The sequence below is a fragment of the Mytilus californianus genome, unplaced genomic scaffold (assembly GCF_021869535.1).
Source record: "Mytilus californianus isolate M0D057914Y unplaced genomic scaffold, xbMytCali1.0.p SCAF_8, whole genome shotgun sequence".
NCBI lineage: Eukaryota > Metazoa > Mollusca > Bivalvia > Mytilida > Mytilidae > Mytilus > Mytilus californianus.
This window is the reverse complement of record NW_026262734.1, coordinates 16,063,208-16,089,984: the sequence shown is the minus strand read 5'-3', so window position 1 is coordinate 16,089,984 and position 26,777 is coordinate 16,063,208.

The window sequence follows — 26,777 nt, the reverse complement described above, 5'->3', positions numbered from 1 at the left end:
TCATTGTAGTGCGAGGAGTGAAATGATTCAGAGCCGTTTTTTGTTCTTTTATATAGTCTAAAATCTATCAGATCTTACCTGTTCAAATTAAATAAACGCAAATGGAAAATCAATAATTGGCGCAAATGAAAATTTGTTTTGGCGCAAACGATAAAAGGATATTTTCCAAATTGGTATTCGAATGTAACCAATGATACTGATAATTCTATTTACCAGTATGAAGTCTGGTGACTGGGTTGCTCAATTTTAATCCTGTTATATATTATGAGTTTATTTGCATCTGTACAGTTTAACTTGAAATACATGCGCAACATAAAACAAAGTATAAAAATCAGTTGAAAAAGGCTTAACTCATCTCAGTGTTCAGTTTCCTATGTTGTAATTTGCGTAGTGTTGTTTATCATTTCGTCGTCTTCGTTTTTTTTCGCCATACCATTGACAGTTTGTTTTTGATTGTTGAGTTTAAATATCCTTTTTGTATCTTTCGCCTCTCTTTGACATCACCAGTGTTTCATGTGTTACTTCATTTATGAGATTTGAACATAGGTAGATTACTATCGAGAGTGAATTTACATTGCTATACGACGTGTCTCGGTTTTTTGGGTGGGGTTCGTGTTGCTTAGTCTTTAGTTTTCTATGTTGTGTCTTGTGTACTATTATTTGTCTGTTTGTCTTTTTATTTTTTAGCCATGGCGTTGTCAGTTTATTTTCGATCTATGAGTTTGACTGTCCCTCAGGTATCTTTCGCCCCTCTTTTGTACATCCAACATTCATGTATTTTTTTGGATGTTTTCGGTTGAATAATGTATTATGTCGTATCGTTTGTTATCCAAATAATTATAAAATTGCCCTACAATACCATAATTGTTATATTCCCGAATATGACTGTTATACTGAACTGTTACATTACTGTGTGGCGTGTCTCGGTGTTTTGTACATCCAACATTAATGGATTTGTTTTGTTGTTTCTGTTATGGTTTAGGTTGGATAATCTGTTATGTCTTATCGTTTGTAGTCAAAATAATTAAAAAATTGCCTTTCAATACCATTATTGTCATTAAAATTGTTTGGACCAATATTGTGAAAATAATTGTATAAAGTTCCAGATTGCATGTTAGATACGTAAGCGTGTCACTGGTTTTGATATCCTGTGGTGTTTTTCTTTAATGAAGAATATGTTCGTTGTTGTTCTGTGGTTTGTATGTTGTGTCGACTATTATATCATTTGTTTGTGCGTTTCTCTATTCTGAATATTCTTGCGTGTGTTTGTGCTGTATTTCTGTTACGTAGTGGTTTAGCGATATTTTTTTAACATTGTCATAAAGCGGGAGGTTTGGCATTCCATGAAACCAGGTTCAACCCACCATTTTTTCTAAAATGGCCTGTACCAAGTCAGGAATATGGCAGTTGTTTTTTTTTTTATTTTTTATTGATCTTTTTGGTGTTCAAACTACAGTGCATACATACATTTTTACAAGACATAAGTGAATGACATGACATTTATGGCATTGTTATACTATTGATATTATGCGAATAAGACATAGTAAAAAATTTACAAGTTGATGATGTGAATACTCAGTATATGATACATCTTAAAAAAAAAAAAAAAAAAAAATACTTTGGAATACATTAAATATATAATCAGATTAAAAAGAAATTTAATTAAATAACTTCCATAAATCCCCCCCATCTGTCGACAAATGACTCGTGTTTGTCTTTAGAAAGATATAAATATTCTAATATCTCTAGACGTCTTTTCAAAAATTTAAGAAAAGCTTGCACAGATATTAACAGTCTGTCTAATTGTGTGTTCTTTACATAATTAATGTAATACTTTGCCTGTAGAATACAAAAATTTAAAACTACGTTATCAGAATTCAATACACCAAAAATGACACTATCTTTATTCAAAAATATTTTTACTCCAAAAACTAAATACCACCAATTAGAAAATTCTCTCCAAAACTGTTTTGTTTCTATACATTCAAAAAATTTATGCTCTATAGTTTCTATTTCTTTACAACTGGCACATTCATTAGTTAAGGAACGTTTATATTTTCAAGAAGATAATTATGTTAGACTATTCTGTGTAACATTTTATATTGGAAAGCTTGTAGTTTGCTTTCTATAGTACATTTAAAAGCTAGTGAATAAATATTTTTCCATTTTTCGTCACTAATTTCTATATTAAAACTTTCTTCCCACCTTTGTTGTGAAATAGGAGAAATACTTCCCCGATCGATAAAAAGTGAATATACATCTTTAGCAAATAATTTACTGATAGGCTTTTTTTTATTCTCATGCTCAAAAACGAATCCAAATGAGTTGCTGTTAGGTGACATGTGTTGTTGTAATAACAAATTTTTCCAGTCACGTGGTATAGCAAGTTTAATAGATAGAATGTCTACAAAAGTAACATTCAGGTTATATTTTTGGTTAAAAGCGTCTTGAGACAAAAATTCGCCTTTATCATCTACAATATCATTGATGAACCTTATGCCTTTCATGTACCAAGATCTGAATATGGCAGTTGTTATTAGATAGTTCGTTTCTATGTGTGTTGGCGTTTGTTTTTGTTGCACTTCGGTCTTCCTGTTGTTCATTTGTTTTCCTCTTATAGTTGATGTGTTTCCTTCGATTTTGGTTTGTAATTCTGATTTGTTTTCTCTAAATCGATTTATGACTTTTGAACACCGGTATATACTACTGTTGCCTTTATTTACTGTCGTCTTAATTTACTAGGTTTGACACTTAACTACTGAATATGATTTTATAATAGAATGACGACTGACTGAGGAACAGCTTTAGATGGTAACCATACCTAAAGTGAGCATATTCACAGTAACTTTGAAGACAGTTCTTAAAGCTCGTACTTGATTGGGTCTTCCAACTATTTTGAGTCTTATCTAGCTATAACACGTGTTCTGACGTAACAAATTATAGATCGGATATCTTTGATGAGTTGTTTTCATTGGTGATGAAATAGGTAATAGAACTAGTGTATCGGTTTGATGGATAACTTGCTCTTGAAAGACTAAAAAATATTACTTCGTTTGTAAGGACATTTGATTGATTTTGGTATCCAGTGGATGACGGATTGATTATACTTAAAGGAAAGACAGTAGTGATACGATTTCCAGGATTTCCGCTCAAGTTGATAGCATTGGGTTATCGTTTCTATTTTGGGTTTCAAAATGTGTGGTCAGAGTTTTAATCGAGGTTTTATGAAAGTTTTATGACTTTGTTGAAGTTTAATATGATGTGTGAAATCTTATTAAAAATAATTTCTAAATACAAAATTCATTGCCTTAGACTTTAAAAAGATATTTTCTATCTATATTTCAGTTAAGTTTAGATGGACGATCGTTTGATTTACAATCTCCAGTTATGTTTGATTGAAAACAAATTGCCATGCTTTTCGTGCGCATAAAACTAATTTAAGGAATAACCTTCGCCAGGGTCACTCATAACAAAAACATTTAGATCAGAAAAACAAAAGAGCATAGTAGAACAGCGAAAACCGTCTGAGGTACACACTCCATTGTGGAAGAGGGGTTGTATTCTTAGTCTTAGCCTAATTAATAAACAATTTCAAAAGGAAATCCGTTGATAATCATTTCCATGCACACAGCGTTTATACCATTACACGACGACATCATACTTATACCAAGTAATTGCACCTTAGCAATTGTGGACCACAGATTTGGGACTTATAGTTCACCCAGAGGTATTAAAAAATTATATGGTATCCGTGAACAACCTTCAATAGGTTTTAGATTTCATTCAAATACAAAAAATAACCTTACTATATATATGCTTATCTGGTATATTGAATGATAACCTGCAAGGGAATCAGAATTTGTTTTTAATCTATCAACATCGATTATTATTTTATAAAAATCTTTATTTGCTTTTAGAACGGATTTGAACGGTAACGATAACGCAATATAAATTGATTTACGTTTATATTTTAAGATCAATATAACCAATGAAAAAAGATAAAAGAAAAGAAGATAAGCAACTTAACAAATCACAAATTGATGATCTCATTGTCAAGGAATATGTCTGCTCCGCATTCACTATTTATTTGAATATATAATTGACAGTTATGTATATTTGTTTAAACTCATACCCTAAATGTGTATGAGTCATGGTTAACTGGCAATATAATTCTTTAAAATTTACCTTTGAAAGTGATAGTGAACCCAGGATAGCGTTGCATAAGTGGCAACTTGCATAAGAAACACTATATTGTACCTTACCATTTCATGAATAACAATGTAGAAAGATACTCAGGTAAGGTTGTACTAGAAAGGAATTGAGAAATAAGCTGATGTTGTTAATTACTGGTGAACACCATACTATTTTACTTTGTTGTAGTAAAATCAAAACTTTTTTTTTTCATTTTGAGGTGGTACCTAACACTACAGGGAGATAACTCTTTAAAAATCAACTAAACGTTTTAATCACGTTGTATTGTTAAGGAAATATTAAGCTTCTCAATGATCAAAATTAGTGTTTGTCAAACTGCTATATAACCAGTGAATTTTTTCTGATAAAGTGGTTGGTTCAAATTATTTGAAATTTTTATATTTTTGTCAAAGGGTCAAAGTAAACATTTTGTCAAAATTTTAGGAAAATTAAACGAGCCAAATTAATATTAGTCAAGGTGTTGGGTACCACCTTAAGGAAGTATTAAAATCTGCAAGTCAGTCTAAGAAAATATCAATAATTTCAGCAGGAGCAAGTCTCGATATGATTAAAGTAGAGTTTAACTTAAATTACAAGTAATTACTCAAACAGTGATAGTATTGCAAAAGGCTAGATAAAAGTAAAATATTTTTTAACAGTTCAAACATTCGTAAACGGGATAACGTAAAAGATTGGCACACAAATCAATATTCTATACTTTATCTTTATTGATGATGGTTTTGGAATGTAGACACACGAGATTGAAAGCTAAGAAGAGTTTTCAAAGCGGACAAATGCAATTTCATATAGAAATCGTGTGAGAGTGGGGCTTGAAAAAAAATGATATTTGTGAAAATGAAACACTGAAACATAAAAACTGATCTATTTGTAAAACCTACTAACAAACAACTTTATATGCGTAGAATCAGAATCTTGTCATGCGAACTGTGTGTAAAGAACACTGTGTCGTGGTTGGGTATAGTGTTTAAAGGAAAACACAAGAAAGATGAATACCAAATACTAGAATATAATTCAAATACCAACAAAGAAAATAAGAATATAATTTGTAAGCGGAATGTAAAAAGACAGTTTACGAAAGAAAACGAAATATAAAGAAAAAAAAAACTCCCGAAATAGTGTTAAAAGTGCAAACTGAATAATGGTCCATTGTCGAATATTACACACATTGTCGAGAATAAATAAATCGGACGAAATGCACTTTTTCTTTGAAGTTCTGACAATTTCCTACACGAAAACTAAATTCTTTGTGATATCCTGGTGAATGGAAACCAATCAAAATGACAACATATAAGCTGCGTCCGATCGAAATCGACCCTTTGCAACTGCATGTATACATGTGCATGTAAGAGAATTTGATTGGTTTTGGAACATTCAAATATAAAAAAAGATGGATTTTGGTCTGCTTTGTAGGGTTCTTTTATCAACTCATTTTTAAAACAGTTACAGACTTTGCATAAAGATTTTTCAACCCGAAATTAGTTAACAGATGTATTGATATCCATTTGCATTAGGTCGATTTCTATCCGACGTAGCTCATATAGTTATCAAAGGTACCAGGCTTATAATTTGATACGCCAGACGCGCGTTTCGTTTACATAAGACTCATCAGTGACGCTAAGATCAAAATAGTTAGAAAGCCAAAACAAGTACAATTTTGAAGAGCATTGAGGACCCAAAATTCATTTGTTAGACCTCAAGGCATATACTAAATAACAATTGTGCCACCTTGGAAAACCTCAAAAGCTATATGGAAATAGTATGGATTTGTATGTTGGCAATTCAAGAATCAAACCAGAAAAAAAAAAAAAAGTGCTCATATTTTCTAATACATGTATACCAATTTCAATTAATTTTAAATTCTAAAAATGTTAATAGTAATATGCAATTGGTTAAATATAGTGAATATCTTAGTGTTTGTTTAATAAATAAGAACAATATACATTTTTTTGCACTCAAAAATATATAAAATAACAAGCCCTCATTGTAATGTAATATTAGAATACAAACCAGGTTGCATTTTCAAAATTCCGGCCATGATAATAGATGCAATAATTAGTTTACCAATGGCAACAAATCATTAATTTGGAATAAAACAAAAAAGATAAAACAAAACCCCGACCAATTGCAAGAATTCAAAGATTGGCGAAACCGGATACACCAACAGAATAATCGCTTTTGCAATGTACCAATGGCAACAACTCATTAATTTGGAATAAACCAAAAAGATAAAACAATACCCCGACCATTGGCAAGAACTCCAAGATTGGTAAAACCGGATACATCAACAGAATAGTTGCTTTTGCAATGTACCATCCGCCAATGCAAATCCAGATCAAAAAGACAAAAAGATTTTCACAGAATTAATTGAAGGGATTGTTAATATTATACCAAAATTGTCATTTTGCTGTCAGAAATAATGAAAACCAAACACATGCATTACTATAACCATGAAATAATGAACAGAAATATAAAAAGTTGCATATGACAATGAAGTACTTTTCGTTTTTATAATTCTTTATGCAGTAAAGTTAGTAACGTTTAAATTTGTATATGACTGTTCTTTGCATAAACAGGCAACAAGACGGGTGCTATTAGCAATTGATGCTACCGGTTCTTTCTGCTTTAAACAGAGATGAAGGCTCTTATACAATATATCATACTTATATGGATACTGGTATGTCATTTACTTCAATGCAAAAACAAAGTGAAAAGGTGTAAAAATAAAAGACCACAAAACAAAAAACTAACATTAAAATGCATGTTAAATTACACACCTACCAAAATATTTCGTTGATTGAATTAATTTCATGAAAGTCGAGTTTTAGAATATAACATTAAGGCTCACAGACTATGTGAGACATAAAAGATCTATAATCGAAAGAGTGAAAAATGCATGAGCTAATAGTAGCTTTATTCCAATGGAATAGAGATATAAAAGTTAAAAAATTAGAATATTTTAATCAGGAACTTCAAAATTCTTTACCAAAAGTTTATTGATATCTACTCTGATTTGGTTTTATATTTTTTGACAGGAACAATAAAAATTACAAGAAAGCGTTTTAACAATGGATTCCAGTGGTGAATTTGAAGTCATCTCTCGAAAATTTTACGGACGTGATCACGAGGTGGTTGACCTTTATTGAATATCACGAAGGATATTTTCAAATTGTCATAACCACAATACCGTCCTTTTTTCTCGATTGAGACATCACCGAACGAGACTTATCACTGAGTTTGTACTCACATAGGCAAAATGACAGGTGTAACATAACATATGGAGCAGGATTTTCTTACCTTTGCGGAGTACACAGGCAAATTTTGCTTACGTGAATTTCACATGAATTTCATTTGAACTTTACACCAAAAAATTGATATTTTTCGTTATATTGAATAAATTTCAAAATCAAGATGTTAGTTGTATAACTTTATTTTGAAAATTCAAATGAAAAAAATCATGTAATGGTCATGTGATTTTCACATGATATTCACGTGAACTAAGTTCACATATAAGCTCGTTTGAGGAGAAATTCACGTGAATTTCACATAAGATTCACGTGAGTGAAATTGTTTGTATATCACTGTTGGTTTTTGGTGGGGTTTATGTTGCTCAGTCTTTGATTCTGTTTGTTGTGTTTTGTATACTGATTTTTGTTTTTTCGTTTTTTTTTGTTTTTTTTTTGCCATGACATTGTCAGTCTTTTGTCGACCTATGAGTATCTCCAGCCTTTCTTTTTTATAATGTTTAGTAAGATTTTGTATATAAAAGAGAATGAAATAATTGTGCTATTTCATTACATAATTCTCTCACAGACTTTTTGCCAGTCATTTGTTTCAAAGATTAATAACCCGGAAAATTGATATGTAACCATATTTCCCGAACTTTTTTTATGCTTCCTATCATTGGACAAAATGACGTCATTGCCTTTCCGCGTTGCCTGGACTTTATGCATGATTAGGTAACACAATGAAATAACTTTAAGTTATTGTCATTGTCATTTTCTAACATAAAAATAATGAGATGTGGTATGATTGCCAATGAGACAACTATCCACCAGAATTTGTGAAATCAACTCATATGAATGAATAATTTATCACAAGGATATCTTCTTTTGATAAATTTAAGTTTGATACTTAATTGAGGCTTTCGGTATTATAGAAAACTTAACGACTGGTAATAGAGATAAAATCAAGTGTGTTGTCCTTCGATACTACCTTTTGCCATCGGTTTTGCATTATCCTCATAACAAGTCAATTTGCGTTTTATGTTAAATCACTTTCTGTTGTTTTTTTTTTGCATTATTTTATTGTTTTCGGACAGGAATTGAGTCTTTTTCGTTTTAACTCAAATGATAGTTGAACATCTAGACAGACAGACAGAATTATGAGGAAGGATGACTTAAATCGACACAACATAAGTTTTTTCGTGACCATCACGAATGGGTTGACCGCTTGCGATTTGTCATAAAATATTGTTGTTTTAACAACAAGAAAATATGCAGGGTTCACCGGCATCTTGACACCTGGTTTTAACGGCTGATTTCTGTATATCTTAGAAAATCAGAATAGTCATCTGATTTGTAAATATACTGATTGGGTCCAATATCTTATCGTGAAACCCTAAAGGGTGACTTGGGAATAGAAATATGGTCACTCTTGGTCTTCTTTCGACCGGCAGTAAAACCCTTGCCGAAGTGGGACGTCCGTCCGTGTGCGTACAAGTTCGAAGCCACGTCTGGTCAGAATGGGGACATTAAATCCGATGCTTCGTGTAAAGAGAGTGCCAAGATCTTTGCACGTTAAGAACCCTTGCAACAACTCTTTGAGGAATCCGTAGTATCCTGTTGCAAGACAAAATTTCTGTCCCTATCCAATATACCCTCATTTTCAAGTGGCAGTCAAAATTAAAACGACCTTCATGCCAAAGCCTAAAATACAGGACCTACCTATAGTTATAATTGTTAATTTTTACTCGTCCTGAACATGCATGAAATATTTGCCACTGGACGTTAAGAAACCAAAAATCATCAATCAATCCTATAATGACTATTTTCCTGAGTTTGGATTTGCATGACGGCTAATGTATGTATAGCAGGAGACTCGTAGACAGTCGAAGTGCTTGGTTTCGCTCCGTTTGGAGTTTATGTCCAAGTTACACAAGTTTACCACTGTTGCCTCTTCTATATAACCATTTCATTACTTCCGTCGGTTTACACAAATATTACTTGAACTTAGTTGTTTCTCTTTATAATACTAAAGACAGTATTTATTTCGGTATAGGACGTCTCCAATTCAAGTAGGACTGTGGGATTTATCTCTTTATATTTCTTACAGTCTCCAAACATGATCACTCAAATTTGGTTTTAATGTTTCGAAATGTCAGATCATATCTGCGCTTTGTCCATTATTTGGCAATAAAAAACATGCCTTTGTTTAATATATTCACTGAAACTGCCAGTCAGAGTAACTTCAGTATGAACGAATATTTTGTTGTGTCTGTCTTAAATCCTTAACATGACAACCGAGTTGTGTTTTTCTTATTTTGGCGCATTGAACTGCAATCTGCCATCAATTTGCATTGTCCGGCTTTCTATCTTTTTTGTCAAGGTATCAAATATCTGTTCTTAGAACCTTAATGTTTCTGGTATTGTCAGTTCTTATTCGACGTATGAGTTTGAATATCCCTTTATTTTGGTATATTCCGCCTCTCTTTTCTATGTAAGGGTCCTTGAACTGAAATATTTCTATATTTGGGACTATAGCCTGAACATAAAGCAAGGTGCAGTGTCAACTGGCGGAACGGGGTTGTATTATTGTGTCTTTTTCACACAGGTGTGTGTTCAATGGTTAGCACACCTGAAATATTCTCGCGATCACATTTGAGATAAAAGAAATTAATGGCCTTTATCGGTCATCAAGTTAGAACTAGAAGAAGTCGATATATATCAAGTATAAAAATAAGAAGATTTGGTATAATTTCCAACGAGGAACTCTCCACAAGAGACCAAATGCAGAAGAAGTTAGCAACTATAGGTCACCATACGGCCTTTAACAATCAGTACCCATACAAACCCATACCGTATAGTAAGTTATAAAAGGCCCCGACATGAAAATGAAACTAACACAATGTTGACTGCTGTACCCCTATTTTTGACATTTTTACCTTTTATGTCTGTTTGTTTTGTTCACACATTGTTGTTAATATGATGGAATTTTATGCGACTGTCATACAAGTGAGAAGTTTAGCTAGCTATAAAACTAGGTTTAGCCCACCATTTTCTACATAACTAAATACCTGTATTAAGTCAGGAATATGACAGTTTTTATCCATTCGTGTGATGTGTTTGAACTTTTGATTTTGCCATTTGATTAAGGACTTTCCGTTTTGAATTTTCCTCGGAGTTCGGTATTTTTGTTATTTTACCTTTTTCAAACGAGAAAATTAAACTAACGGCTTAATGTTTGTTCAAAACAATAAACGAAAAACAAATATGATTTACTTCAACAAACTACAACCACTGAAATACAGGCTCCTGACTTGGGACAGGCACATACAGAATGTGGTGCTATTAAACATGACTGCTGGCGAAAAAACCTCCCCTAAACTGGGACAGTGGTGTAACAGTACAACATGAGAACAAACTACAAAAATCAGTTTAACATATCGATACAAAGCACCAAAAAATAAGCTAACAAACACAAAAGACACAAAGTACCGATCTGAGAGTACTCGCAGTAATTGAAACCTAGGTTAAAACCAATAACAACTAATAAAGTCATATTCATCGATACTTTTATTTGTAAGAAAGGGTGATCAATTGCAACCTGGGAATTCACAGAAAATTTGACAAGGAATATATAAACTGAACATTGAGTTTCTATCTTTATTATATATATTGACTTATAATAAAAGACATTAGTACAAATAAATGTTTACCCTTTTGAGTTGGTTTTTCTCGGAGCCAATTTTACGACCATATAACATATAACTTGTGAATCGAGATGAACACCTTTAATAACATTAAAAGTGCATAATTATTTGTGAGAACTATTGTTCATACGGAATCCAGTCACAACCGGATAGTGCTGACGTGGTAAAGTAGAATTAATTGAAAAACAATAATATATGATATGTAGGTTCGTAGAAATATTAATCTCACACAATTACATAGTCTAACGATTAATTGACAACTTTCTTATGGCTTCATCATATTTATCAGAAAATATCAACAGTATCATTAAAAGTAATAACAGCCCATGTAAGAGTAACTAAATGGACATGTACCAACCCAGTATCACCAAACTGTTCTGGTTATAAGCTGAAAATAGGATATGCAAAGTAAGTAATAGCTCTAAATCCTTGTATTCGTCTTTTCCTGAAAATAATGCCATTTGCTTGCTATGTCATTAGGATTTCATTGCGATTTTTCTGAAACATGAAAAGTAAAATTCTCTATCAACATGAACATTAACCGAGGAACAATTTTCTAATAAGATTTGTGGTATCAAAGTTTAAGATTTTAACAAATTTAGTTTGAAAGTATCCGGACAATATAAAGTACGTGTAAAATTTCAAATATGATATTAAAACTTTACATGCTCAGCTTTTCTAGTCGTTTTATAAACCTGTAATAAATGTTTGCACGACATAAGCTCTTATCTTTTATGAGTAAAATCATGTCCAAGGTGGATGTGACAGAAGAAAAAATATCCGAAGTACTTTATTAAATGTCAAGTTCTTAGTCCGTGTTCTAACAACAACCATTGTCTAACCAAAAAATTATACAGACTGAAACTCCTCCTATTGAGTTTGATAACATGGAGTCAATCTGATAATAATCGTGCTGTGACAAACACTTTAACAAAGTTGGCAAGTAAGCAGCCTAAACTGTTGTTCAACAGACCTTTTCCCTCTGATATAGCTCCCTCTACAAGATGCATTGGATTTAACGTTCCATTTCTAAACAACCAAACGGAATCACAACAATGTTTTAGTTTACTTTCGATAGAACGAGGATTAAGGTGGCAATAATTCTGAAACCCATGACCAGTGAGGAATTAAATTTCCAAATATGCCTCTAGTGCAGTAAAAATTAGTGCAAAGTTTTTATATACTACCTCTAGGTCGATCCCTCTGCTGGTGGACTTTTAGTCCCCGGGGTTATACTAGCCCAGGAGCGGGAACTTCGGCACTAGCAAGAAAATACAGATAATGTTTACTGACATTTGCTTTTTTAAGATTATGGAAACCATTTAGAATTTAGGAAAACGATTCCTCTCATATAAAGCTCTATTTATTTGTCCTCGTGATTAAATTTGATCCTTTTTGGTTTTATAAGCCGAGTCCACGTTTGAACTAGGTTTTGGATTTGAAATATTAAGGCCGCAAGCGTCATCGAAAACACATTAATTATCGAAATGCGCATCTAGTGTAGTAAAATTGTTACGGTATTATTATTGACTTACAACTCCACACGAAACAAAATATAAATCTTTAGTTTTTTTCTTAAATGTTGCTTAATTATGTTAATTTTTTATCGATCTGTTTAATTCATAAGTTAATTTCGATGGAATAACATTTCTTATTTTGTATGAATTTTTATTTTGTTTAGAGTAAAAGAGTGCACTATCTCCACAGATTCTATAACTGCATTTGCTCAGAATGAAAACGAGGAAACTTTTCCGTTATCGTCGAAAAATGGTACTACATTTACTAACATTCCGAGAAATGTATGTTTAGAACATATTAAGTCTTTATGAAATATTATTTGTACCAAAGTAATAAGTGATTTGTTGATTTTATCTGCAAACTTACTTAATTTGTATTGTCATTAACTAAAAATAATAATGCAGATACACTTTACAAACTTGAAACGGAACCTTCACACGGGGGAAAGAGGCTTCTGGAAAGGAAAGTTCAAGCAATTTTGCAACTATATGTAAATGTATACAAAACGCTAGATTCGAATTAGTTTCAAATGATGACAAGGTATTTATACGTAAGACTTTCTTATAATTAAGTGTGCCAGCAAACATTTTAAATCATGTTGTGTCGTATAACGAATTCAAGACATAAAATATGTAATAGTGCTAGTTATCTTTATGTATACTATGTAAAGTTTTCAACATTAAACCATCAACTTTTTGGATTTAAACCCCACTTATAAAAACACCTAAGTGATAACTAGACACTCTTTTTAAATATCTAAAGCGATTCTGTGAATTTTGTGTTGGAAGTCTTGGGATGACAACTTACAGAACTGATATATAAAATTATTTGTAGCTAATTATTTGTCATGAATCATTCGATATAGATTGAATAATTTGAATATTCATTACCTTACCTTTTCCATTATCTCAAATGTATGAAGGTTGAACAAATACGAGTTACAGGACTTGTGACAGTTTGGATTTACTAATTTTATTTATGAAACATTCATTGACTTATACTTATCGAGTTTTTCTTGGAAATCTTCAAAATGTTTTAACGTTTCAGTTGTATGGGCAGGTGTAGAATACCTATCTAGAGCCAACTTAAAAGAAAAAAAAAATAGCATAAATACAGAAGATTATTTAAAAAAATATCATTACCCAAAATAGAAAGGACAGAATGTGCATTGCTACAATGGGCGATTTGCATAGAATGATATTTTGAATTAATGTTAAAAATCTTTTTCTAACAAATGCTTACTATTTTTCTTTCAAAGTGCATATGCGTTGGACAGTTTCAACTTCAGTACTGGCATTTAAATACATTTATTGTTCTATTAAAATTTGCTGTTATAAAAATTTTGAAATGATTTCAAATTCAGGAATACATCTCCCGCATGCAAAACTCCGATTCCTTGTCCGGATTTGGCTATACTTTAGGTCCTTTTGAGTTTGATCCTTTCTTCAACATTTGTATTAAATTTTGAATATTTTAATATTCTGATCTCGAGCATCACCGGAGAGGCATTAATTGTCGAAATGCGTATCTGGTACATTACAATTGGTACCGTTTATGTTATTTTAACCCTATAGTATACTCTTGACAATATGTACACTGATATTTTTAGACTTCAAATGAACGTTTAATTGTGGTTGTGGTAGACGACAGAGACCATTTTCAGGCGACTACATGTGAAGACCTACATCAACGACATGAACAAGGAAACAAGACTTTTATTCACACTAAAGCATATTTTGCTCTTGGTTCGGCGAAATACAGGTATGCACAGCAAAAACATAATTATTAAAAAAATACAAGGTTGAAAGAATCTTCATATGTACAAAAACCCACTAAAATCTCAACTTTTTCGGGTTATGATCATTTCTCTAATATTTCTTTCATATATTGAAAGAAAAGAGAGGTTATTTCGTACATTAATAATTGCAAAACAAAAATTAATACTGGCAGTGGAACAGCATGAACATTGAAAGAATATCCTAATCTGCCCTACTGTACACTCCCAGTTGTGCGCACAGCAATTATTTTTTTTTCATGTAGTTATTTTTTACTAGTAATCATAAAACGTATAACATGTGATGTGGGCCTTTTAACCTGTTTAAATTCTTCTTTCAGTCTATCCAGTAATCCAACATTTTGTGAATGCAATAATTTTTAAATTCTCTTCAGCAACCTCAAACTCTAAAATTTCCTCAGTCGGCTTTGAGGTTCATTGTAAATTCCCTAAAAAAATAGCCGTTACCTTATTGTTTCGTTTTTGTAACTAGGGACGGACAAATACTGGAATGTTATTTTTTTCAGCACTAGTTGGATTATCAACATATTTTTGTATGCACATACGTTTGTATAATCATCAAATGGAATGGATACCACCGAGTTGAGCTTGGTGTTTAAAATTCATCTTTCAAGTTAATATGCACTAACCAAAGATATTAAAAAAAAATCTAGAACGTTTTACACATGGTAACTTGCTCAAACATAGCGTAAATGTTTCGAAAAAAATTTTGTGAAAACTGAAATTGTTTTAAATTTTTCATTTAGTGCGTTCTCGTGCGACAGCTTTATTCTTTGAAACCGATGGTTGTCCTATGATATAAATATCAATAGTAACTTTCTGTAACCATGGATGTGACTATGTTAGGCCTAAAATTTTACTAGGAGTAAATTTCAGTAGTCTCCCATAATAAACAGTTTTAGTGGTTATCAAAATTTGTTGTATGCTATTTTCATCATATAACAGTGAGACAACGGAACACCAAATAAATTCCACACAATACAGAATTACACTAGTATGTATGCCAATACATAGACTGAAATATGAAGGAATGAAAAAATAGTTGATAAGGGCAAATAAAAAATTATGGCAATATGGTTTATCATTTGATCTTGAAAAAAAATAGGGGAAAGTTATAAAAACTCCACCCTTGAAAAATATAAGATTTACTTTCTTGTCTTGATTGACTTATAGCAAAATTACAAATCTTTAATTTTGTTCACATTTCAGTTTTGATATTGAAATTATAACGGTTTGTTCCTCAACTCTGTGTGCTGGATTATTATGCAATCACTGTGGTAAGTTTAGAACAGTCATAAAGTTAATTTGTATAAGTGCAAATGATCCCTAAATAGACATAACTTGCGTTACTTCAGTTATGAAGCAAATCTTACCATTTCATGATACCAATATGATTCAAATTATAACAAACCCAATGTTTTTACTTTAAAAAATTGAATAAACAATAAAGTTCCAAAACTGATGTTGAGTTTTTTTCAATGAAATTGACTTGCCTTTTACATTAAAACCGTTGTTCTTTTTAATATCATGGCAGTCTATAAAGACGGATTACATCGTTATGTTGTTCTTTGTAGTTTTAATTTTAATACTTACGTATATTTATAATTAAGGGAAATAGCATTTACAGATTTGATAAAATTTTGGCATATCTGACGTACTGGTATGATCAGACTGTCCATAGAACCTCAAGCAGACGATTATAGACGCGACATAAAGATCAATTCCTCATAATAACACATGATATAAGACTTTATATACTTATTTATTTTTTTATTGACTATTGGTGCTAAACACCACTTTCAGCATTATTGGCTGTTTCATGACGGTCAGTATTTATTTGCGGAGGAAGCCGGAGTGCCTAGAGAAAACCACCGACCTTCGCCGTGAAAACTGACATTCTTAGTCAATTAATCAATTGAGGGTTTGTACTCACAACCTCAGTATTGACAGACATGTGATACAGTAGATGAACTGCTTAGACCATTTGGCTCTGAAGCTTTCCTTTATACATCGAAAACAATTGATTACATTATATATAAACACAAAAACGAGAAGCTAGCAATTAAAATCTTAATTCAGTATTGAATTCAAATTTTATAAAATATAATGTCATATGATACATGATACGATATTCTTGGGCTTGTATTTCCTATCATGATTTCCTTGATAGAGGGTTACTGCTCACAAGGAAGCTATTAAACCAAGAGTTCAAAGTGGTGAAGTTGAAATCATCCCTTCGTAAATTTTACGGACGCCATCACGAGTTGGTTGACCGTTATAGAATATCCGTTTCACAGATGATAGCGGATATGTTCCAACTACAATCCCGTTCCATTTTCTCCGAATGTGACCTACTAATTAGACTTATTATCGGGATTGTACTAACATGAGCAACACGACAGATGCCACATGTGGAGCAGGATCTGCCTACCCGTCCAGAACACGTGAGATCACCTCCAGTGTTTGGTTGGGTCCGTGTTGCTCAGTCTTTAGTTTTCCATGTTATGTTTTGTGTACTGTTGTTTGTCTGTTGGTCTTTTCCTTTTTTAGCCATGGCGTTGTCAGTTTATTTTCGACTTATGAGTTTGAATGTCCCTTTGGTATCTTTCGCCTCTCTTATACTTCAATTTAAAAAAAGATTATCATGTTTTATATACTAGTACTTGAATTCCTAAGTTTTACTATAAAACACGCGTAAATGGACTTTCTTTTAAGAGAAAATTCTTATCTTATCAAAATCTTCAGAAATGAACTGCTATTGAAATATTGTCTCCCTGTACTGATATTCGCCGATGTCTTTTCCGTATGCAGTGAACTTAACCACAAATATTAATATTAATTTATTCTAAAAGAAAAAAATTAATACACCGAATCCTTTAACGACTGTTATGAAAATTTCTAATTAATCAATGGACACGAATGGAAAAAAAATAAACATCGTTCTATTGCATGTCTATTAGTATCACCTCGCTAACCATGGTGAGGTGTTGATTGTTTATCAAGATCACGATCGGTAAACTTCGTAAATAAAAGCCGAAGGTTAATAATTAGCAGGAAAAGTTTACACTGAATGAAATATGTTTTGTCGATTATACGTTATGGATACGTCATAAATGTAAAACAAATCGTGCATAATTAAGGTATTAGTTTAGTATAATATACATACATTGTTGAAGGCCGTACGGTGAACTGTAGTTGTTAATTTCTGTGTCTTTTAGTCTCTTGTTGAGAGTTGTCTCATTGGCAATCATAACACCTCTTCTTATTTTCATATTGGTTCTATAATTTCCTTAATGATTTAATTTCAGGAAACTCGTTTCATATGACTTAAACACAATATTGGCCAGTTAAATGCGCATTTGGTGCAGTAAAATTGGTACAATAGATGCTATTATTATGTTCCTACAACTTTTGATAGATATCTTAAAAAACAATTGCTGCTCTTCAATCAAGTTTGACTGATTTCGTAACAAATATAACCTTTGTCGTAATACACGATAGTTAAGCCCCATCTTTTTATCTGCTAATTTTATAAATGGGGAGAATTGCAACATAAAAACGAGGAAATATGTATTTCAATGGAACGGTTTCTGTTCTGACGCAATCAATTATGTGTAACCGATGATTTGGTTGAGGCCGAACAAAAACTATAAGTGGCAACCCTTGATTAGTTAACCATTCTAAAAAATATGATTAAAATAGAATATAAGAATATGAATACAATTATAAATTGTGTCTAATAAATAATAATCTATGCAAAATGTCTGATATAAAGAAAAACGGCGTACTACTGTTAATGAGAACAACATTTCCAATAATTTTGAAACAGTGAAAAACCCAGTAAAAACGCTGTAAGTAAATTGACAGCATTAACACAATTAATTCAAGATATGGGGAGCATTCAGTCTGTCCAAGTGAAAATTTTTCTGGCCCTGTTTACTTGTCGGAATGTCAATTTCACGCGAGACACGTAAGGATAGGGACAGTAATAATGTTTTTATTTTATCATTCTAAATTACAGATATAATTAAGATATCGGTTTAATTAAATCAGAGATATGAATAGCATACTCTTCGCCTGATATCTGTATATTATTTCACGGTATCTATCACCAAATCCAGGTTATCCATGATGCATTGTGCGTTATCAGCTTTTATAACTGCAGCATAAAATTCCAGACGTGGAATAGTGTGACCACTTGTTTTTCAACTTTCACTATCACAAGAATGAAACCAAGACGGTGTTTACCATTGCTGTTGGTTGTGCAAAGATATGCTACAGCTGCTATGATTTCCCATGCGCATCGAAGAAGACATGTAGCTCCTTAGTGGAAGTCTAACAATTAGTTTTATCCTGCAATCAGCCAACTATTGTACAAATAACAGGTACACAAATAAATTTTTGCTTTATTTGTACTTGTACAAATAAAGCCTCTTGTTACCCCGCTTCCATGTTGAGCAAGCGGTATTTCGGATATTTCTTTTTGCGTAACAGTTCATTTTGGGCTCCTCTTCGCGGTCCGCGATTAAACTATGTCGATTTCTTTGGGAAAAAAAGACATTGATTTTGATTTTAATAACTAAAGTTTCAAGCATCGGGTGTAAATTGCAGGATAAAAACAATATATGTACATTGTCGGAAAATATTAAATTTACTTGTACTCGCTACGAAACAGGAGATAAGCTCGGCGAGCTTCGCTTCTCGTCCTGTTTTTAAAGATCATACAAATAAATTTTATATTTTCCGATAATGTACATATATTGTATATATATATCGCTAATTATTCATATGCCTGTCCCAAGTCAGCAACCCCGTCAGCCGTTGTTTTTATTCATATCGTAATGTTTATTGATATCATATGCTGATTATTGTGGAAATCATGCAAACATAGCAACAAATCAACTGAAATTGAATTAACAAATTTTGTATAAGATATATTTCTTTCTACTTTCGTAGATCATTAGATATTTGTTCTATTGAACAAGTTCGTAATCCAACATACAAATATTATAAAAATGTATGATATATGTACCCCCAAAGGTGTGTTTGGGATAAACATTATCATTGGCTCTTCCCTCGTACATCTAAGGCAACACTATATACAGATGCATATTAAAATGTATCCCATAAAATAACAAAATCTGCTTAAAATATTTTAATAGTAACAACAACGGAGCAAACTTCTGAACCTTCACTATCAACAATGCCGACGACGACATCATCAACAAAAACGACGACACAAAGAACAACTATAGCTGCAATTACAAACACTGACCATGTATGTATTGTTATGACATATGTTCTTGTTTTTGAAATTATTGACATGGCACAACCGCGAAAGTACTTATCAGAGAAGCTGGATGATTTCGAGGCTACAAATGAAGTAACAAAAATACCGAACTCCAAGTCAAATTCTAAAATGGAAAGTCCACAAAAATCAATGTTGGACTTTATCAAGCAACGGAACGAATGAAAAAAAAAAACATCTGTGATACTCCTGACTTGGTACAGACATTTTGCGAAGAAAATGGTGGGTTAAACCTGGTTATTAGCTTCCCATGTCACTTGAAGAGTCATATCAACCATCACGAGCTAAACCATATTGGCCCTCTGAAACGAGCATACAAATGTTTAAACAACTAAGCGTTCAAACAATATAAACCCATTTTTTATGTTATAAAGATCGTGCTATATTAAGATGTCGTTGCTTGAAACAATACGTCTTTGTTGAAAGTTGGCTTAGACCAGATGTGATTACAGGAATCATTGGGGAAATCATTGGAACTTCCAAAAAGCGAAAAAAAGAAACCGAACTAACAAACACAAATCAAAAGAAATCAAATAAGATAACCGAGTTGTCTTTATTCAATTGTTAATTTATCTTTCCAATTCTATAAGCTAAATATGTTATATGATATAGATAGATATATTTTATTTTTCAAATCAATCCTTCATCCTTCATCTAACGCTGGAGTCTTAGGATGATACTAGGGCTGATATGTAATATGACATGTGATCATCTATATTTATAAAAATAAATCAATGAACCAAAAACTAAATACAAAACAATTACATAGACTTTTTTTAAGGGATGACACCATACTATTAATTATGCTTTTATTGATTTGATTTGATTTGATTTGATTTGTACTCCGTTTGCCTATGTATTATTGATTTGTTTATGTTACATTTACATTTTTACCTCAAACAAAGTATTTTGTAAAAAGTGCATGCTTTAGATATAAATGTATTCATAAAAAAACTAAGATATACAAATTCGACATTGTTTCAATTCGTTTATTTGCCCTGTCGATAGTCAATATCTCTCATTCGTTACCCTCGTTCACTATTCACTAGTCAGTATACTTTTTGTACTTCAGAAAGTTCCGGTGCCTTGTTTTTTGGGAAATTAAAGCTTGGCGTATAGAGAACCGTGTTTCATCTATTAACATTGTGTTGTCAGTTCTTAGTTCTTAGTTATAGACGGTCCAAATCAATTCCTTTCCAAACCATGTCCAAAATAAAAGAAACTATAAAATGAGAATGAGGATATAATATGTTGAATGTTTATGATGTATATTAACACAGTTTTGGCTGCTGGATCCCATCAATTGGAAAAGTCACTATGCAATTATGTTTTACAATACTGTATGTACTATCAACAAAAAATGTTTTTGTTTTCGTCTTTGTCAGATTTATTAGTATGTTTGTTTGAATATCTAAATAAGTTGTGTTTGTATGTCTGTGATGTATGTTTCAACAGTTTTGGCTACTGGATCCAAATCATTGTCACGTTTACCAATTATGTCTTTTGGAATGTTCACCAAATTTTGTCAATATAACGGAACTATAAACAGCAGTTTATACAAGTGGGAGGTTAAACTAGCTATAAAACCAGGTTTAACCTACCATTTTCTTCAAAAATGCCTGTACCAAGTCAGTAATATGACAGTTGTTTGACATTCGTTCCGTTGGTTGATATAGTCAAGCTTTTGATTGTGTCAGGTTTTATGGACTTTAAATCCTTTTCTAATTTACCTAGGATTTCTTTATTTTTGTTTATAATTTTTTTTAGAGGCAAAAAAAGTTTTTAGATGCCTAAATGTATCTCATAAATCTATTAAAAGGATACAAATCAAAGTAGCAATCAAAACACTGAGGAAATAGCCTGAACTACAAAAGACGTGTAACCGAGTCGTCGAAACTCTCCGAAGAGAGATTTTTTTTTACAAAAATTACGTATCAGTGATTTTTCATGTTAGTATAGGAATGCCAACTTCAGAGCTAGTGAAGTCATCGGGGACGAATTATCATCGGCAGTTACTTCGAACCAGTGGTTGTATAAGCTTTTCATATATACCAAGCTTTTAATTGTGTACGCCAGACTTGTGTTTCGTAAAAAGATACCAGTTTCTGTTATTTTTGGTGAAGCAAAATTTTGCTTTGTTCAGTTTTACTAATTTTCATAATTCATACGGATTTCTAAATATGTTTTCTTTGTTTTTGGTGGACAGTTGTCGCGTTGGCAATCATACATACTTTCATTATTTTTAAACCAAAGTAAATATTGTCAAAGTACTGAACTTTAAAATCACTAACATCATTTTTGGGTTGGGTGACTTACCATCTGTCTGTGTCTATTATAGCGTCGAAGAAGAACCCACACTATCTGAATGGACCAAAGCTGTTCGAACATGCTTTCAGAAACGTATTCAAACCCTAAGATGTACAATGAGCAAACGGATTTCTGACCCTTTCAAGACGCCCGAGGTTTGGGATTTTTACCCTTTCTTCACGACAATATGTTATTGTTTCAGAAGAAAAGCCTCAAACAGTATTGTTTTATATGCCAAAACAATTTTTTGGATTGTCTCACTAAAAAGCTGGGAATCCCACATATACCACTATGGCATTCATGAAAGACAAGATTTTACAGTTCAAGTGAAATATGATTAAAGATTGTTGATTGTATATTCTTTTACTGTTGCCATTGGCTCTTTTTGTCGGATAATTTCAATTTTATGATATTGAAGAAAACAATATCAAGATTGAGTTTTTCAGTATCGTTTATGTTTTAGGGAGAAAAAACAGGTACCGATGTAACTACAATTGCACTAATTGTTGTAATTATTGCTCTGGTACTCGTGCTAGTTGTATTTTCATACAAATGGTAAGTTAATTTCAGTGATTTATTGCAGCCACAGTGTTGTATTTTCAACTCTGGCGACAACATGGCAGACAAAGGTATAATTCATTCATTAGTTACTCCTCGGACATTCATTATCTTTTTGTAAATATTTCAGCAAAAAATCAGTATAATAATTTTCTAATTTCATAAAAACTAAAGTTTTATCTAACTTTCTCTGTGTGTGTGTGTGTGTGTGTGTGTGTGTGACATTTGATTAAAACAATCATTCCGCTGGTAATTGCATTGCCGTATTATAATATTATAATATTTACTTTAAAAAGTATAGCATATCAGACTCAATTATGCAAAGCATACAAAAGTAAGAGGAGATTACTATTTTTTTCAAAACAGTTTCATAATTCTATGCGACTGTCATGCAAGTGAGAGGTTTAACTAGCTTTAAATAAAGGCAACAGTAGTATACGGCTGTTCGAAACGCATAAATCGATAGAGATAAAAACAAATCCGGGTTACAACTTAAACTGAGGGAAACCAGGTTTAATCCACCATTTTTCACATAAGGAAATGCCTGTACCAAGTCAGGAATATTACAGTTGTTTTCCATTCGTTTGACGTGATTGGGCTTTTGATTTTGCCATTTGATAAAGGACTTCCTGTTTTGAATTTTCCTTAGAGTTCGGTATTTTTGTTATTTTACCTTTTTTCAATCAGTATCTGTTGTTAGGTCAACGTTTGTAAACTTGAATGAAACTCAAATGTAATGTAAATCAACTAGTTTTACGAGAAAAATTATTATCTTCGCGAGTAGAAAAAATAACGCGATTACAGATGGTAACTTATATATCAGAAAGGGTCTTCCCTCATTTGAATACATCAAAACATTTACAAAATTTCGAAAATTAATAAGTCACCTAGAAAGGGCATAACACAGAAATATTCCGTGATCAATAAGTTGGTTTACAGGGATTTTTAATTTATATTACTGAACTGTATATAAGCTTTATAACTGCATGAAGGTATAACCTTCTAAGGCAATAATAAGTCCGTATCGTCTTTGTTCTATTAATATTAAAAGAGTTCATATTTGTATTTCACCAATTGCAAGCTAGTCAGACAAATAATTGAATGTTGAAAAGTCACAGTTTTTGTAATAGGAATGTGGTTAGAAGGAGACGTTAAAATAAGTAAACAGACAATTGAAGATGAGCTAAGAAACAGACTAAAAATGTTTATTCAAATAATGAAAACCTATTATTAGTGAGTTATTCCTCCACCATCTATTTTGACTTTCTTATTCTCAATGTTTATGGCAGTATCTAATGAAGGTTAACATTTTCAATATTTGACTCAAGCAAAAGGAGTGCTTGAAATATTCATCACGATGCTATTTTCTTTACTAGTAAAATAGATGTATTGCAAATAGCTACAATACCTTCTAAATGTTACTAATATTCCATAAAATGTTGATTCTATGCCGAAAAAACCATAACTTGCCACTATATCTGCCCTACTGGTACCTTCTTCCAGCCATAAAATGGAAACCATTTTCGCCCGTGGACACAACAACTCGGTCCGAAGATAACCTAAAGCTTTAAAGAAACATCTCGGACCGTCCTACAGACCATGGCTGGAGTATTATTTGATCGGTTGGATGTCAATTTGATTTATTGATAAATTGATGGCAAAGGGACAATATATGGAGACAAATAGGACCATCAATATAGGGAATTCAGTCCGTACGGCCTTCAATAATGTTCACAGCCCACACTGTACCATATTATAAGCTGTAAAAGGCCTAGGTGTTTCCTAAATGTGTCAATCTAGAAAACCAGTGGCCTGATTTATGCTAAATCAATAAATCAAAAACGAATATGACAGACAACAAGTAAAAAAGCATGAACTTGTGAAATACCAAAATATTATATCGTGAGGATGTACACCTATACTTGTTCATAAATATAAAGAATTACATATTTAGTTATTTTTTAATTCACACAAAAAATGATAATAAGTACAATGCCTTTAACTCATATAACAGAATATCGACAATTGTTTTTTTTATCTGAAACTACTAAACACTAGTTTACAAAGATTTATTCCATTACACCATCATGAGAAAACATTTATCTAGGAGGTTTAACTAGCTATAAAACAAAGTTTTACCTACGTTCATGGGGAATATTCGTCGGAAGATTCATGCTCCAAATCGGGAATATGAAAAATCTGGAGGAAACTCCAATGTTCCGGAAAGGAATAACTCCTGTTCCACTAGTACTTCCCGTTTTATCATTCGTGACAATTGATAATTCGGAAATAAGTAACATTCGGTGATGTAATTATAAAAAGTTTTTTAGGCTGCAACAAATGAGACATATCTGCGGTTATCTGTGACTCAAAAATCCCATTACAATGGATCAAACCCGGATAACAATATGATAGATGTTAACAAGCTTTATTATATTATTCAGTGAGAGTATATTTGTTTTCTATTTTTATTTGTTGTTTCACACCAAGAAAATAAAATTAAAAGTTTAAATATTTCTTAAAGGTGGACTAGAAATAACCAAGTCAACGACTATAATACAAGTTCCAAAATAAAAAAAGAATTATCAGACCATAGTGAACGAAAAGAAGAGCACACGGTGAAAAAGAAAAAGAAAAAGAAAAAGAAAAAGAAACGTAAAAACGAATGTGATTCGGAAACCAAATCAAATACGCCAAATGTAAAAACTGAAGGAAAGCAGGGTTTACACGAACATGCTGATAAAACTGGACAATCAAGTAGTAAACAATCCAAAAATGAGGAAAATGTCAGTAAAACAAATGGAAAAAACGAAAGCTTTAATAAAGATAAAATTACTCCTTTAGAATATCAATGTGAAGTATCAAAAATCGATGAAAATACGCCTAGCAAAAAATCCAAATGCAAAGTAGATAAAAAAGAATTTGACAAAGATGAACAAGCTAAACAAAAAGACAATGAAAACAATTCGATGGAAGCTCAAATTGAACATAATAATGAACAAAGCAAACACAATGCATCACAAGCGTCAGAAGAAGTATTATCGGGACGGTGTAAATACATTCCTGTTGCTGAAAAGGGAGATTGTTCGGTTGAATATAAAAACGATGAATCAAGACTAGAAAGAAGTAAGTCTGTCATAGATGAGAATGCCGATTCAATAAGAAAACTTGAAATGAGAAATACAGATTCCGAAACTAAAAGATCAAAATCTGCAAGAGCCTCAAATTCTAAAAATAAAAGATCACCCGATACTATGTTGCATATACAAAACTTCACTAGATCAAGTGAGAAAAATGAACCTTGTGTAGCTATAAGTTAGCTGACGGAATCTTAATTCATATAGAAATTGATAATCTATCTTTCTCGGAAATGTTTTGTCAAACATTTGTGTTGTTCCTAAGTTTGTCTGTCTTTGTTATTTAATTAAAGTTGTTTTATTGCTTTTATATATATATCACAGTTAGTAGAGTGGTTCTAGTAGTACTCACATAATATTTGATATATCAGCTTATGATACGCTTTTGATCCTCCATACATTGATGAATCTATATTGTAGGTTTTGTTTTAAAGCAATCCCCTCAAGAAATACACCGAGTAGAAAACCTTTATAACTTCAGATCTTTTATCTTTAAATCTCAATTTTCGGTCTAAATATTTAATAAGGTAAGAATGTTTTTTGGGAATGGGGAGGGGGAAGAGGATAACCTTGTTAAGTTTAATGTCAGACTGCTTACTGCATTTGAATAGTTTCTAACTTGGTGTTAAAAAAAGAGGCGGAGATACCAAAGGGATAATCAGGCTCATAACTCGAAGATAAACTGACAACGGAATTGTATCGTATAAAATTTCACCTTTATCTTATACTTTCTGATCTAATCTGTATAAGCTTTTGTTAGAGCACTGATCAAAATCGGGGACGGTTAATATCTTATAGTTATTTCAACCCGTCACGTTTTTTCGTGTCGGTCTCCAGTCAGGAACATGGTCAGATGTTTATTTATGTCACATTGTTGTTTTTGTTTGATTATTTAGTAAATTTTGTATTTACAACATATTTTTGAGTGTCGTTATACAGGTTGGAGGTTTAGCTTGCTATAAATCCAGGTATAAACCACCATTTTCTTTGGAAAATGACTGTATCAAGTCAGGA